Genomic DNA, 12,941 nt, shown 5'->3' with positions numbered 1-12,941 from the left:
CTCCCTCCTTCCTGTGCTCCTGGCAGGTCTGACCCCCACGACCATTGTCTTCCCGAATGTATCCCGTGCTCCTCTACACTCCCCCGTCTCTGTGTTCACAGAAGGTCTCCTCTCCTAGTCCTCACTTCCTCCTCCACCCCTGCCAGCTTTCTTCATCCCTCCAGTCGCAGCATCCAACCTACAGCGGGTTGAGCTGGGCTGGGTACAGGGTCCTCAGGCCCTGTGTGGGGGTGGGGACCAGGGGGACTGGGATGGGGACAGCGATGGGGGCGGGGGCGGGGTGGGCAGCTGACGCCCCTCCCGCTCTGCTGCTGCTGCTTCGGCTGCTGCGCCTTTGATCCATGGCCTGAGGCCGCCTGACAGTGGAAAATGCGGGGAGACAAAACCACTCAGTCAAAGTGATTCCCAACAACTGTCTCCCCGAGATAAGGACTCGCCGGGCTCCTCAGCCTGCTTAATTCCTACTGCCTGGGCCCGGGATCCCGTGCAGCAGCAGCAGCAAGCTGACTGACTTCCAGCAGAAGCAGCCATGAGAACCAACCTGGTCCTCGGACCCAGGATGGGAGGCAAAGCTAGGGCCGCTGCTGCAGCTGCAGCTGCAGCCGACATCCACGGGGTCGGGGGGGGGGGATTGGGGCTGTGGGGGTAGAGAACCAGGATAAGGGTTCATGTGTCCGGTGGTCTGACAGGATAGACCCTCTTCTCTTTGCAATTTTGGGGAATCCATCTTGTTCCATTTTCACCAAGATGCTTGCCTCCCTTCCAAGAACATTCTCTTCTGCCAGCTAGGGCCACTCCCCTTTGGTCCCTCAGCCTCTCCACCCTCCACTCTCTCCAGCCTCTCTTGTTTCCGGGCTTACAGTATTAGCTCTGTACTCCGACTTCCTAGATAGTTCTTGTTCCCTCGACAGAGCAAGGTGCAGGCTGTCCGGTGGCCAGGATCCCCATCACAAAGCTTAACACATAACAGGGACCCGGTACATGCTCAGTGTTAGGGACAGAGAGAACAGGCCTTGCTTGGCTCATCTTCAAGAAACTGCAAGTAGACAGAAGCCTCCAGAGAGGGTATTCCCTGTTACCCCCCACTAAGGGGCACACCTTCTTAGCGTGTTAGATCTCTAGGAGGCTGCGCTGGGCTCTCTGTCCTTGGCAATCAGTGGGGTCCAGTATGGAGACCAGGAGATGGACTTCTGTATGGTAAGGTTTAGAGGAGGCCCACTGATAGGAACTTTCAGGAATCCCCACCCCGCTCCCCACGATGAACTGCTTCCCACCATGGTGTTTGGCCAAGAGAGATTTTTGTGTTCGTGTGGTGGCAAAAGCAAAAGTCACAAGAACTGGTCTCATCTCAGGAGTCCTGACAGCCAGGGCTGGAAGAGGAAGTCCTGAGAGCCACTGAGCACCCACCCATGGGTGCTGGGGTGGAAAAACCACAGCCGGTCCTTCGTAGGCAAGAGAGATAAGACCAGTGCCAGGGTTTTCCAGAGCTGGGCATCAAAAGGCCCTGTTAAAACTCAACTTCCAGATCAATCCACACCAACCCGGACAGGTCTTCAGTGGGCCTGGGGAACTGGGTTTTAAAGATGGTGTTAGTCATCCGGGGCAGCCCTTTGGCAGCCTGGCACCCCTGAACACTGAATTAATACGTACTCTCCTTAGCAATCTTACCTTGAATAGCCAGAGACTCTGTCAAAGGCCTCTTTCAGTATGCGTGGGTCCCCTGTGTACCCCCATAGCACCAGCATCTTAACCCCCCTTTTCTTTATAATGTGACTCTGAAACAAAGTATGGTGGTACATGCCGATAGTCCCATCACTTGGGAGGCAGAAGCACAGGCATTGTCATGAGTCTGAGGGAAGCCTGGGTTTGCACAGCAAGACTCCCCCGGCCCCCCTCCCTGGCTGGGGAGATGGCTCAGTTGGAAAAGTACTTCCTGAGCAAAGCATGCGGGTCAGAGTTCATCCCCCCCCCCCAGCACCCACCAAAAACCTGGATGAAGTTGTGCACACTTGTAATCCAGTGCTGCAGAAACAGGCACAGAAAGAGCCCTTGGGCTCTCTGGACATCTGGTCTACCCAGAACAGCAAGGCCAGGTTCGATTGAGGGGGTTGGAAAGGTGGCCTAGTGGTTAAGAGCACTGGTTGTTCTCCTAGAGAACAGGTCCGATTCCCAGCAACTTCGTGGCGGATCATAACAGTCTCTAACTCCAGGATCTGATGCTCTCTTGTTTCCGTGGGCACGGAATGCATACATGGCACACAGACACACCCATACATGCATTTATGCACACCCAGACACGCACACATCACTCCCTTTAAAAAGGAAAAACAGAAATGACTGTCAAGAGGATCTGCCCAGGAATGGCACAAATAATTTGTCCCCAGACATCTCAGAGCTGGGAGGTACCCCAGAATAGCTTCTAGAAGACACCCCAGAATAGTCTGTCTTACTTGGCACCTGGAGAGGCCCGGAAACCTTGGCTGCCAGAGAGACTTGGCTTATTAGGCTACTCTGAGACCAGGCCACGTCTGGACAGTGCCTGGTAAGTCACATATCCAAAACAGAGACAGAGGCAGTCTTATGGGTGAGGTAACAATGGCCAAAGAGACAGGAGACCCATCCTGTCGTCTCTCTGTCCCTCCACCCTGCTGTGGCTCAGACCCCAGCTCTCCAGGCCCAGAGGACGACTGAGCTAAGTTGGCCCGAGGCCAAATGAGCAAGACCCTCTCATCAGACCAGGGCTTTCTGACCAGAGGCGTCAGAGGATTAAGGTCCCGTGAGGGCCCTGGCAAGTGTCTTATCATAAAGGCGACATGTCCAGGCTGAAATGGAGCCTCAGCGCCCACGGGCAGAAGTTCCTGATCCCCACCCAAGGGGATCCCTTTCTCTCTCCATCACAGACATTCCCTCCCTGCCTGAAACTCTCCAGCGTAGTTCCCTGAGCGCCCTGGGGCTCACCAGACTCCCAGCCAACTTCATTCTTTTGAAAGGTCTCTGGGAATGAGGTAGCTGCTGCCTTGGGGCTCTGCCATGCTTTGAGCCACTGAGAAGCAGGTCTGATACCGTTGCTGTATATAGTGGGTGAAGTACTGGTTCTGTTTGGTTTTCACTGTGCTGGGCATAGAACTCCGTGCCTTGTACGCACTGGACAAGGGTGCAACCACTGGACTACATCCTGAACCTTGTTTTTTGGTTTTGTTTTGTTTTGTTTTTTGAGACAGGCTTTTACCCCATAGCATAGGCTGGCCTGGTTCTCGCTGTGTAGTTCAGGGTAGCCTCAAAATAGCTAGGTTTACAGAAATGCGCCTCTACACTCAGCTTGACAAAGCACTTCCATCCCCAGTGTCTGTCTATACGATGGTAGCTGATGTCAGTCTGCACATTTTGCTGACTCTTGTGAAGTCCAAGGCCAGCATGTTTGGGGAATGTCAGAATCTAAAACCCAGATTTACTGTGGGGCAGATGTCCACCCCCTTCGATGGGCTATCTCAGTAGGAGGGACAGGCTTGTCAGTCACCACCACTGTGGCTCTCTTTAGAGGATCCCCAGCGATACTGTGCCCTGAAGGTGTGGGCTGTGCCAGTCAGGTGCCCTCTTGTGCTTTCCTGTCCCAGAAATCCCAACTTAATGTATTCTACCCTGGGCAGCAGAGGGTGAAGAAAGGAGGGCACCTGAGAGGGGGTCCCCAGACCCCAGACCTCAGGACCAAGAGGAAATGGTAAGGGAGTGAGACAGCCCAAGGGCTACTCAACCATGAGGTCCATACGAGCTGTGTTGATCATCACTTGGACCAGGCTGGACCAGGAAGTGTAGTGGGGAACAAGGAGTGGACAGAGGGAACAAAGAGGAGAAGGTACATATGTATGGACAGACGGACCAGATAGCCGCACAATGAGAGAGAGGTGGGGGGAAGGAGGAGGGAGAAAGAGAGGGGGCTGAAGGGGCAAAGGAGACTATGAGCTAAGGCAAGAGAGGCTCAGTGACAGCGGCAGAGGCTGGGCGAGAAGCAGAGAACACAGGGGAATCTTTGCGTACAGTGGCAAAGGCTGCTGGAGGGAGGGTCAGAGCTCTCCCTCAGTGAGGCAGAGGTCAGGAGACTGGGTGGGAGGGCCCAGAGCTAGGGCAGGTGCAGGAGGGGCTGGAGAACACCAGGAGGAGGAGACCCCAGCATTGCTCCATTAGAAGGGCTGGGGGGGGGACGACAACAAATGGGAATTCCAGCCCACCAGCACCCCGCTGTGCGGCCTTGGTCTGCCCTGTCCACCAGAACAGCAATGCAGGCTCATCTGTACCCCAACAGGGTGACCCGCCAGAGCTAGTGGTGTCCCAGGCTCCCTGAAAGCACTGACCCCACTTCTACCCGCCCCCGCCATGGCAGGGACCTTTTCAGGGTTACCAGGCCTGAACCTCAGATGGCCTAGCCTCCCAGCATGGTGGTGGTGGTCCCTTAGCCCCCAGATCCAGGGGTGAGATGTCCTGCCCTTTTGCCAAGTGTTTTCCTTTAGTTCCAGATGCCACCCTGACAGGTGCTTCCTGTGATTAATGTCACCACCCCCTGAGACCAGCTCTTCTTCCCCCAAGTCCCAGCTGGCTGCGGGTGGGCAGACTTCTGCCTGCCTTTTAGAATCCTCTCCTGGTCTCTCCCTTCCCTGGAACCCCCAATGGGCATGGGGGTACAGACTGGCTTGGACTGTCAGGTCACACAGGAACACGTAATCTCTTCACAGAATGGCAGTAGAGAGGACTCTGCATAGCTGGCAGTATAACCAAGATTAGGGGGGGTCTTGGTTATCTTAGGAGGTGGCTGTCAGATTTGGGGACCACAGCTAGAGAGTAAAAACTGATCCTGTCAATCAGAGAACATCCTTTGAATGAGAAACAGTACTTACCAGCTGAGTGATCTTAAGCAGCGGACTAGGCCTCTCTGTGCCTCCAAAGTCCTAGGTACTCTGACCATTATGTGTGGACCTGGTCTGGACCAGCGGTCAGAAGACAATAATTTCAATTATGTACGGATGAATTTGGAAGCGCAGCCGACTCCATGGTCATAGGATGGGGTGTGTGGATTAGAGTTGGGGGTGTTAGTTTAGCATTCTAGTTTCTCCCCACAGGCCCCCTTTCCCACCCCTTCCTGGAGAACCGTATAAACTAAGGCATGAGCAGCATCCCTCCCCAGCCAGCGAGCCCCTATCTCTAGCCGCATCTCTCCAGCCCGAGGATGGGAACAGACAAAAATCTCAGCGCAGTACCCAGCCTCTTGTTTGTTTGCTATGGAGTTCTCCATGCCGTGGGCAGGTTTTTTGCTAATTTTGTAGCTGCCTTTATCAAACGGGGATTCACGGGCGCCTTAGCCTTGATAAGTGGATTAGTCTCTGCGCTAAACAAGGAGGTGTGGGGCGTGGGGGGGGAGCTGTGCCACAAAGATGTTTGTTTCCGGAAGAATGGAGCCTGCGTTCTCTGCCCTGTGAGGGGGCGTCTGAGACGCTGGAAGGGCCATCTGCGCGCCTTGTCCCAGGGCTTGGAGCTGCAGCTTAGAACTTGCTACAGAGTAACCAGGGAGCCAAGGGGGAGGGGCCGGGACTTGCAGGGGGTGTGGGGGGATGAGAGGTGGTGGGGGAGACTTTGGATTCTTTCCAGGCATATGATTCACCTGGGCTCAGCATGCTGAACATGGGAGCACCTGCTTGGGCTGCAAGACTCCTGTGGTCGTCCCCCTCTTCCCTTCCCTCCAACCTCCACTTACCGAAGCCCTTCCAAGAGCTCCATTGCGACTTGGTTAGGAATTCTGGATTAGCTTTTGCAGACTTCCCTAGTGCAACAGCAACAAATTTGCAGGCCCTGGAACTCTGGAAGCAAGAGGTTTGTGTCTGCTCAGAGATTCTAGAATGTTCCTTGGGGGGGCTTCCTTAGCATTGGTGATCTCTGAGGAATGGTTGTTTAGGGGTCACAGGGTTATAGCTGTTGTTCAGTCAGCCCAGGTTATAGCTGGAGACCAGGGGCATTACCTTTAAAATGTATGCGAGCTCACCTTTGCCCTCAGAGACACTAGCATCGGGGCAAGTTGACCCGTGGTCTCCAGGAAGTTCCACCATGGTTAGCGTAGCCTGGGACTCTTCGCAGCTTGTGATGGCCTACCAGATGTTGAGACAGAGAGAGGAAGTGAAGATTTCTGGGTGACCAAGGCAAGTCACAAATACCAATAGAGTCAGGGAAGACTCTGAAAGCAGTCATACTCTTTAGAGGTCAAGGCAGGAGGCAGCCAGAAAGGTTTGCTGGGTAGGGGTCGGAAAGAGTCCCTGCAGAAGTCTAGAGATGAAATAAGATATACGAAGGGCCGGTACTTGGCCCAAATAAACCGTGAAGGCTTGTTGAGAAAGTGTGATGCGGGACCCCCGAGTGGTTCCTTTTCCCTGACCCTTCTTAGCGTAAGTTGTTGGGGTGTTCAGATCTTTACTCTGCTTTACTCTGGGGCGAGGGCAGCAGAGGTGCTTTGAGAGAGAAGGGACGGGTGGAGGAGACTGCCTCAGGCCCTCAGCTGGTCCTTAGCTGCTCAGTCTCCCAAGCTGCCTCCAGCTGAGTGTGATTTTGCTATTTATTTACATGTAATTATTGCTATGAGGTGCAGATATTAACGCTGTCAAGAGCAATTTGCTCTGACATTTTTCACTCCCTCAGTGCCCCCGCCACTCTTGATGGGGCCCAGGGCTCTCCCAGCTTAGCCACCGCGCGCCCGCTCGGTGGCCCGGCCCAGAACCACCCAGCCGGCAAGGAGCTGCGTCAAAGAGTTCACTGGGCTCTTCTGCAAACCCATTAAGCTTTGAAATTGAATTTGGTCTGGGAGAGGATGGGTGCTCCCCACCCTGCCACCGGTTCCACCAGCCAGGCTGGCTCAGGGCTTTCCGGCCCTGCCTTACACAGACAAAACTGGGGAGTCACAAAAGGGCCTGAGCTTGTGAGTTCAGGGGGCAGGGGTAAGGGCTTGAGGCTAGAAGAAGGCACCAGAAAGGATGGTAAAGACCTCAAGGGTCATTGTCAGAGAGACCTCGGCCTCACAGATGCCTCGGGCTCAGCCCCACGGATACAGCCCAAGATAGATGGGTCTGCTCACTCTCTCCTCACCATCTGGTCAGCCAACAATGGTGGGGGCTGGGGTGACAGGGAAGCAGTAAGGTATAGAGAAGGGGCCGACTTGTGTTTCTCCCTGAGGACCCGTATAAAAGCCCATAGGGTGGTGAATACCTGTAAGCCAAGTGTCAGGAGGTAGAGGGGCAGGAGGCCAGCTTAGCTCCAGGCCTGTGAGAGACTCTGGCTCAAAACACATGGTAGATGGCCTGGCGCATCTCCAATATCAGTGCACATGGGCGCACGCAGAGAGAAGGAAAAGGAAAGCCAGGTGACCCCTGGGGACAGGTGGCTCTACCCATGTCATAAGGACAGATTGCCTTGTAGCCAGTGAGGCCTCTGAGTCACTGTGGAGCCAGAACAGGAGCTGTGCTGTGCCAGTCCCTCTGCTAGAAGTCAGGGAAGGAATTGTCTTTTAGTTTGCACCCTCTGGGTTCAGATCCCAGCTCCCCCAGTGAGCGAGTGCGTTGATCTACTACTTGGCTTCCTGGAACCTCTGTTTCCTTGTCTTTGGAATGAAACCTTTGTAATTGTTTCTTTAAAAAAAAAAAAAAGATTGACGTGTGTGTGTGTGTGTGTGTGTGTGTGTGTACATGCAGGTGTGTAGGTGTGTACAGCAACCCTTGGAAGCCAGAAGAGGGCACCAGATCCCCTGGAGTTAGAGTTATGGGGGTGTCTGCGCCTCCTGATTGAGGTGTTGGGGACTGGATTAGAGTCCCCACTCTGAGAGCAGCAAGTGCTCTTAACCATTGAGCTATGGCTCCAACCAACAGCCATTTTTTTTTTTTTCAATTAGGCCCACACTTGGCTGGGTCAAGGTTATGGGATGGGTGCTGACATGTCCTTAATCTGACCAGGAGCTGTCCACAGAAGGCCGCAGTCAGCAGCCCGGCAGCCTGCCCATGTGGAGACATCTGATGGGTGGGAGGGACAGGCCCATTTCAGAAAAACTGAAGCGTGCATCTCTGAGCTGGCATCTTTCTGGTGGATGGGAAAGAGTGACTTCCTGCACATAGTAGGTGGGAAGGAGTGACTTCCTACACACAGTAGGTGTATAGCAATGGAAGCCTGTCAAGTTTCTGGGGCCAAATGGAAGAAGAAGCCGGGACCCATGGGTCCTTTTACCCTGCTGTGGGGAATTGGCCTTCTGGGCGAGTAGCAGGCCTGAGCCATCATGGCCGAGGGTCCCTAACGCTCTGTGATGCATGCCAGCTTGTCTGCCCAGATACTAATGAGGCCTCACTGCCACCACTCAGTCCCCGCCACCACCAATCTTCATTCTTCTCTCTGACAATTATGAAGGGGACCCCCACACATACACCAGGGGGAACTGAGGCCCCCTCTCGCTTCCCCCCCCTTCCCACCCCTCCTTCCCCTCAGCTTGGCCAATTAGGCCCCTGACACCTGGAGCCGCTGACAAACTGTTTCTGTCACTTGCTCTCTGTCTTTCATTAGGGCAGCGGAGGAGGGGGAGCTGCGAGAGAGGGAGGGGAGAGAGATGGGATCTTTCATGCTTAGTAAGGCCGGCTACATTAATTACAAAACGGCCATTTGCCGCGTGAAACTCTGCTAATTAAATTTATGCAATCATTATCTTTAAATAGTCATATCTTTCCCAGCGATCGGCTGGTCCCTTCCTTCCCCAACCCCTCTGCCACCGCTCCAAGCCGGCACTCTAATCCCCTGGCCGTGTTTATCCCGCTATCAGAGATGCTTCTCATTCTCATCCCCCTCTCTCCACCCCCCTCCCACATGGACACCTCCAACCTTGGCCAGCCTAAGGATCTATCCAGGGAGGGGTGCCTTAAAAAAATGCCGCCATGATTCCAGATCTATCCAGATGTTTCTAGATATCTGGAGAATAGTGCTTTGTCAACCAAGTACTGGACGTGTATATGTTCTTGACTTCCAGCAAGAAGTCATTCTGCCCACACCTACTGTCCTGTCTCCCTTGATCCTCAGGCTAGGATGGGGTCCTCTGAGAATCCTCAGAATGGGGGAGGGGCATAAGCATGTCACGAGACCCACTTCTTCTGATTTTCATTAGGCAAGCCTGGCACGTTCCAGGGCTGGGCCGGAGAGAAACAGATCCAGTCCTTAGCCCCCTCCTGAACTTGCTCATTCAACAAAATGTTTGTTGGACGCCTACTGTGTGCCGGGCACCTAGTTGGTCCCCAAGCAGCTCCTGCCCATCCAGGCTGCTGTGTCTGGCCACAATAGAATGTAACATGTAAGTGCTGAGGGGATGCAGGGGGATCCGTGAGTATGTGGGGAGTTTGATATGTGCACAGAGGATCAGTATCAGCCTGAGGCAGGGGAGAGTATGGGACTGTAGGAAAACTGGGAGCTGCCTCTGTGAGGTGAGGTAACAGCCAATAAGATCAGAGCATCCCCTGCTGGGCCTTCTCTTCTGATGCCAGCCAGGAGAGCCTTCTAAAATCCTACCTAGACCCCTCCCACAGGTCTCTTTCCCACTTCCTCCTTACTCCAAGGGAGCTTGCCTGAAGTCCTTCCCCTGCGTATGCACACACATGCACACACAACACACACACACATACACACACACACACACACACACACACACACGCGCGCGCGCGCGCGCGCGCGCATGCACTCAAGCACCAAATTTACAAGTGCTTGTGCACACATGTGACGGACTCACACATGTGCATAAGCAATGTGTCCATGTACACAAAGATAAACAGTGCCACATACACAAACACAAAAAGAGTCTCCTCGGAATGTGCAATATTCCCCTGTGCATGCATAATCCGGAATACGATAGTCCTTTGTGCACATACATGCACACCCGATGCTCACGCATGTACCTGGTTAGCAGCTAAGCAAACATGCACCTGGTACATACACAGGTACATGCACATAGAGCCACACACACACACAACATTCACATCTGTGTCTATGTGAGGACAACAGTCTCTATATGGTAATCCCATGTGTATACCATATGCACAGCGATCACACCTATACATGGCTAGTAGCCATAGACATGTACTCGTAATACTTACATGCACACATGTGACCCATATACAGTCCAGACACATGGAGGACACACCCATACTGCGTTCTTGAGCTGTCTAGTTAAGGATCCCTCAGCACAGGGACAGACCAGAGCATTTGCCCTGAACCTCAGCTTCCTCATCTGCAGAGTAGGCTGTTTGATAGAGTAGGCACTGGCCTTGACCGGGACAGGCTCTGGGGACCGGAGGGCACTCTGCCTCAGCACTTGAAGAACCTCACTGGAGGCTAGAGGAATGCAGGCATGGGGCTGCCATGGAACATGGGAAGTGGGGGATGGGGTGTGGCCCATCCATACACAGCAATGGCTGCTGAAGGGACAGGGGCGGGGCGGGGAGACCTGAGAGAAATCTCGTTTGGAAGTTCCGAGTCAGCACCCGAAGCCCATTACAGCTGTCCACAGGGGGTGGAGGGGGCGTAGATCCTCTTAGCAGAGAATTGAGAGGAGAGGGGAGCTGTGGTAGCTGCCTGCCTTCCCCGGGTGGGGGATTTCTCACTTGCACTAATCCCAGCTGGGGACAGGCAGGGGGCCAGCATGGGAGGGGGGGACTCTTGCTTCTGTGTGTGTGTGTGTGTGTGTGTGTGTGTGTGTGTGTGCGCGCGCGCGCGTGTGTGTGTGTGTGTGTGTGAGTGTGTGTTGGGATTGGAAGGGGGTGAGAGATGCAAATGTCTGCACGGGGGAGCTGGGGAATGTGGAGGTGAGAGGCTGTGGTGTATGGAGGTAAGTGTGGGGTGTGTGAGTGTGAGTGTGGTGTGGGGTGTATGTGAGTGTGTGTGAGTGTGGTGTGTGTGTGGCATGTATCCCATGTCTTTGCCCAAGTGACTATGGCTATGTTTTGGGGCTACCTTGGGTAGCAACAGCAGTGATGTAGGCACTTGGTGACCACTAAAGTCATCTGGGGATATTTAAAATATTCCTGATACCCAGAGAGGTGACACCAGAGGATGACCAAGGGAGAAGAATGGAGATTGGACTGTGGTTCTGCTCCTTTTCCATGCTCACTCTACCGTGATGGAGGGTGCTTGGACCCAGGGGTACCCCAGTTAAGCCCAGTCTGAGGGTAGTCTCTGGTCCTTCAAGACTTTTTTTTGCACAGCTCCAGCAAATCCTGCCTTCCGTTCCTAGCATTAAAACAGGCTGTGTCCCATATATCCCCACTCTGGCCTGGTCACTCTCAGAAGTCACGGTGATGTGTGTTAGCAAGGTGGTGAGCCAAGGATGGAGCTGGACCCGTGGGCAGAGAGGAACAGGATTCTCTGTGCCACGTCAGAGACTCCGTCATGGCCAAATATAGTCTGAGGATGGGAGTGGGGGAGGTGCGTGGGTGTCAGTAAGACCCTTACCAAAATGTGTGTGCACAGATAAAGGGTGTTCTTGATGCTAAAGAAGGTCTTAAGTTTGGGGTGGGGTATCAGAAGAGAGTCCTACCATTTGTGTGGCTAAATTTGCCTGTACCAAGGTATGAGTTTCTAACCAGCTGAAGACTAAGAAACCTCATAGGCTTGCCCCCAAGTCCCTCCCTCCACCCCCTCCTCTCTGATGATAACCATCATCATGCCTGAGGGGGTGTGGTCTGCTGCAACGATCTTACCTGCTCCCTTTTGGAGAGTGCAGCCAACTCCTAGGTGGAACTGATCCCAGAGCAGAGCCCAGCTTCCGGAAGCTTGTGGACAGGGCTAAAAAGGACACATTCACCCAGGTGGCTGGAGAAGGGTCCCTTTGTCTGCTACCTTAGGTTCATTGCCATCTCAGGGGCTTCCGGGGACCCTCCTTGCTCCTCTGTTTTAACCCAGGTTATAGCAGAAGCCCGCAGGGAGGGAGGACTGGCTAGATGGATGGGGGACTGGCTGGATGGAGGGAGGACTGAATGACCCTTTTCCTAGTCATAGAGATAAGAAGACTGAGCCCTAGCAGGTTTAAGAACTTGCAGTAGGGGTAGGGGGCAGGGCACAGTGGGGTCCCTGATTTGGTTTTGAGTCCCTAAACTAAAGTAACTATTTCCTAAGCCAGGCATGGGAGTTTGTAATCCCAGCAGTTGCCTGTGGATACAGGGTTATATTTTACCTGGGTGTGGAGGAGTTCCAGGGCAGTCTTAGACAACATGAGACCCGATCTGGTAGGGTAGTTGTGAATTTGAGGCCAGACTGGACTAGAGTGAGACACTATCTCAAAAGATAAAAAACAAGCATACCCCCCAGGCTCCAAGAGGACCCCAGCTTTTTTGCCTGTAGCTAGTCTAGGACCCTTAGGGAAAGGGCCTTACCTCTCAAGGTCTCAGGGAAGGAACAGCCTCTAGCCCACAGCTGGCCACAGGGTTCTTTGACCTAATGGTAAACCCCTCCCCCATTTACCATCTCAGTCCCAGGCCCCTCTCCTCCCTCTCCCCACCACCCAGAGCCTACCGCACCACCCGCACCGCACCGCTCTGGTTTAGCTATGGCACCTCTCATTTCAGTTTTGCTCCCCAAGCTGCGCCGGGTTATCAGAGAGGGTGCAGAGCTCCAAGCTCAGGCTCCTCCATCCCAGGCCCTCAGGCCAGCTCAGGCACGGAGGGAATTAATTACATTCTACCATCCCCTTTTAAAGTAGGGGAGTACATCGGGGCGTCCACAGAGGAGAGGTTGCAGCGTGGAGGCTGTGGAAGGGAGGGGGGCCACCCCTGAAAGCTGCAGACCTCTCCCCAGGGGCGGAAGGGGGTGAGTGAAGCTGGGCCCCTTATTGATTTAGCCAGTTTCAGGCTGGGACTGATTTGGGGTAAGGGGTGGGGGGTGGGGGTGGGAGG

General features: G+C 54.0%; 1 protein-coding gene across 1 annotated transcript in view; it reads left to right on the top strand.

Annotated features, from left to right (window-relative positions):
- Positions 1-12,941, top strand: part of Pax7 (paired box 7) — a 98,704-nt gene that overhangs the window by 68,143 nt on the left and 17,620 nt on the right. The gene's annotated exons all lie outside the window — the stretch shown is intronic.

This window comes from Mus pahari, chromosome 6 (genome assembly GCF_900095145.1).
Source record: "Mus pahari chromosome 6, PAHARI_EIJ_v1.1, whole genome shotgun sequence".
In the NCBI taxonomy this organism is placed as follows: Eukaryota; Metazoa; Chordata; class Mammalia; order Rodentia; family Muridae; genus Mus; species Mus pahari.
Note: the sequence above shows the minus strand (reverse complement) of the source record. Positions and strands in the feature narration are given on the sequence as shown.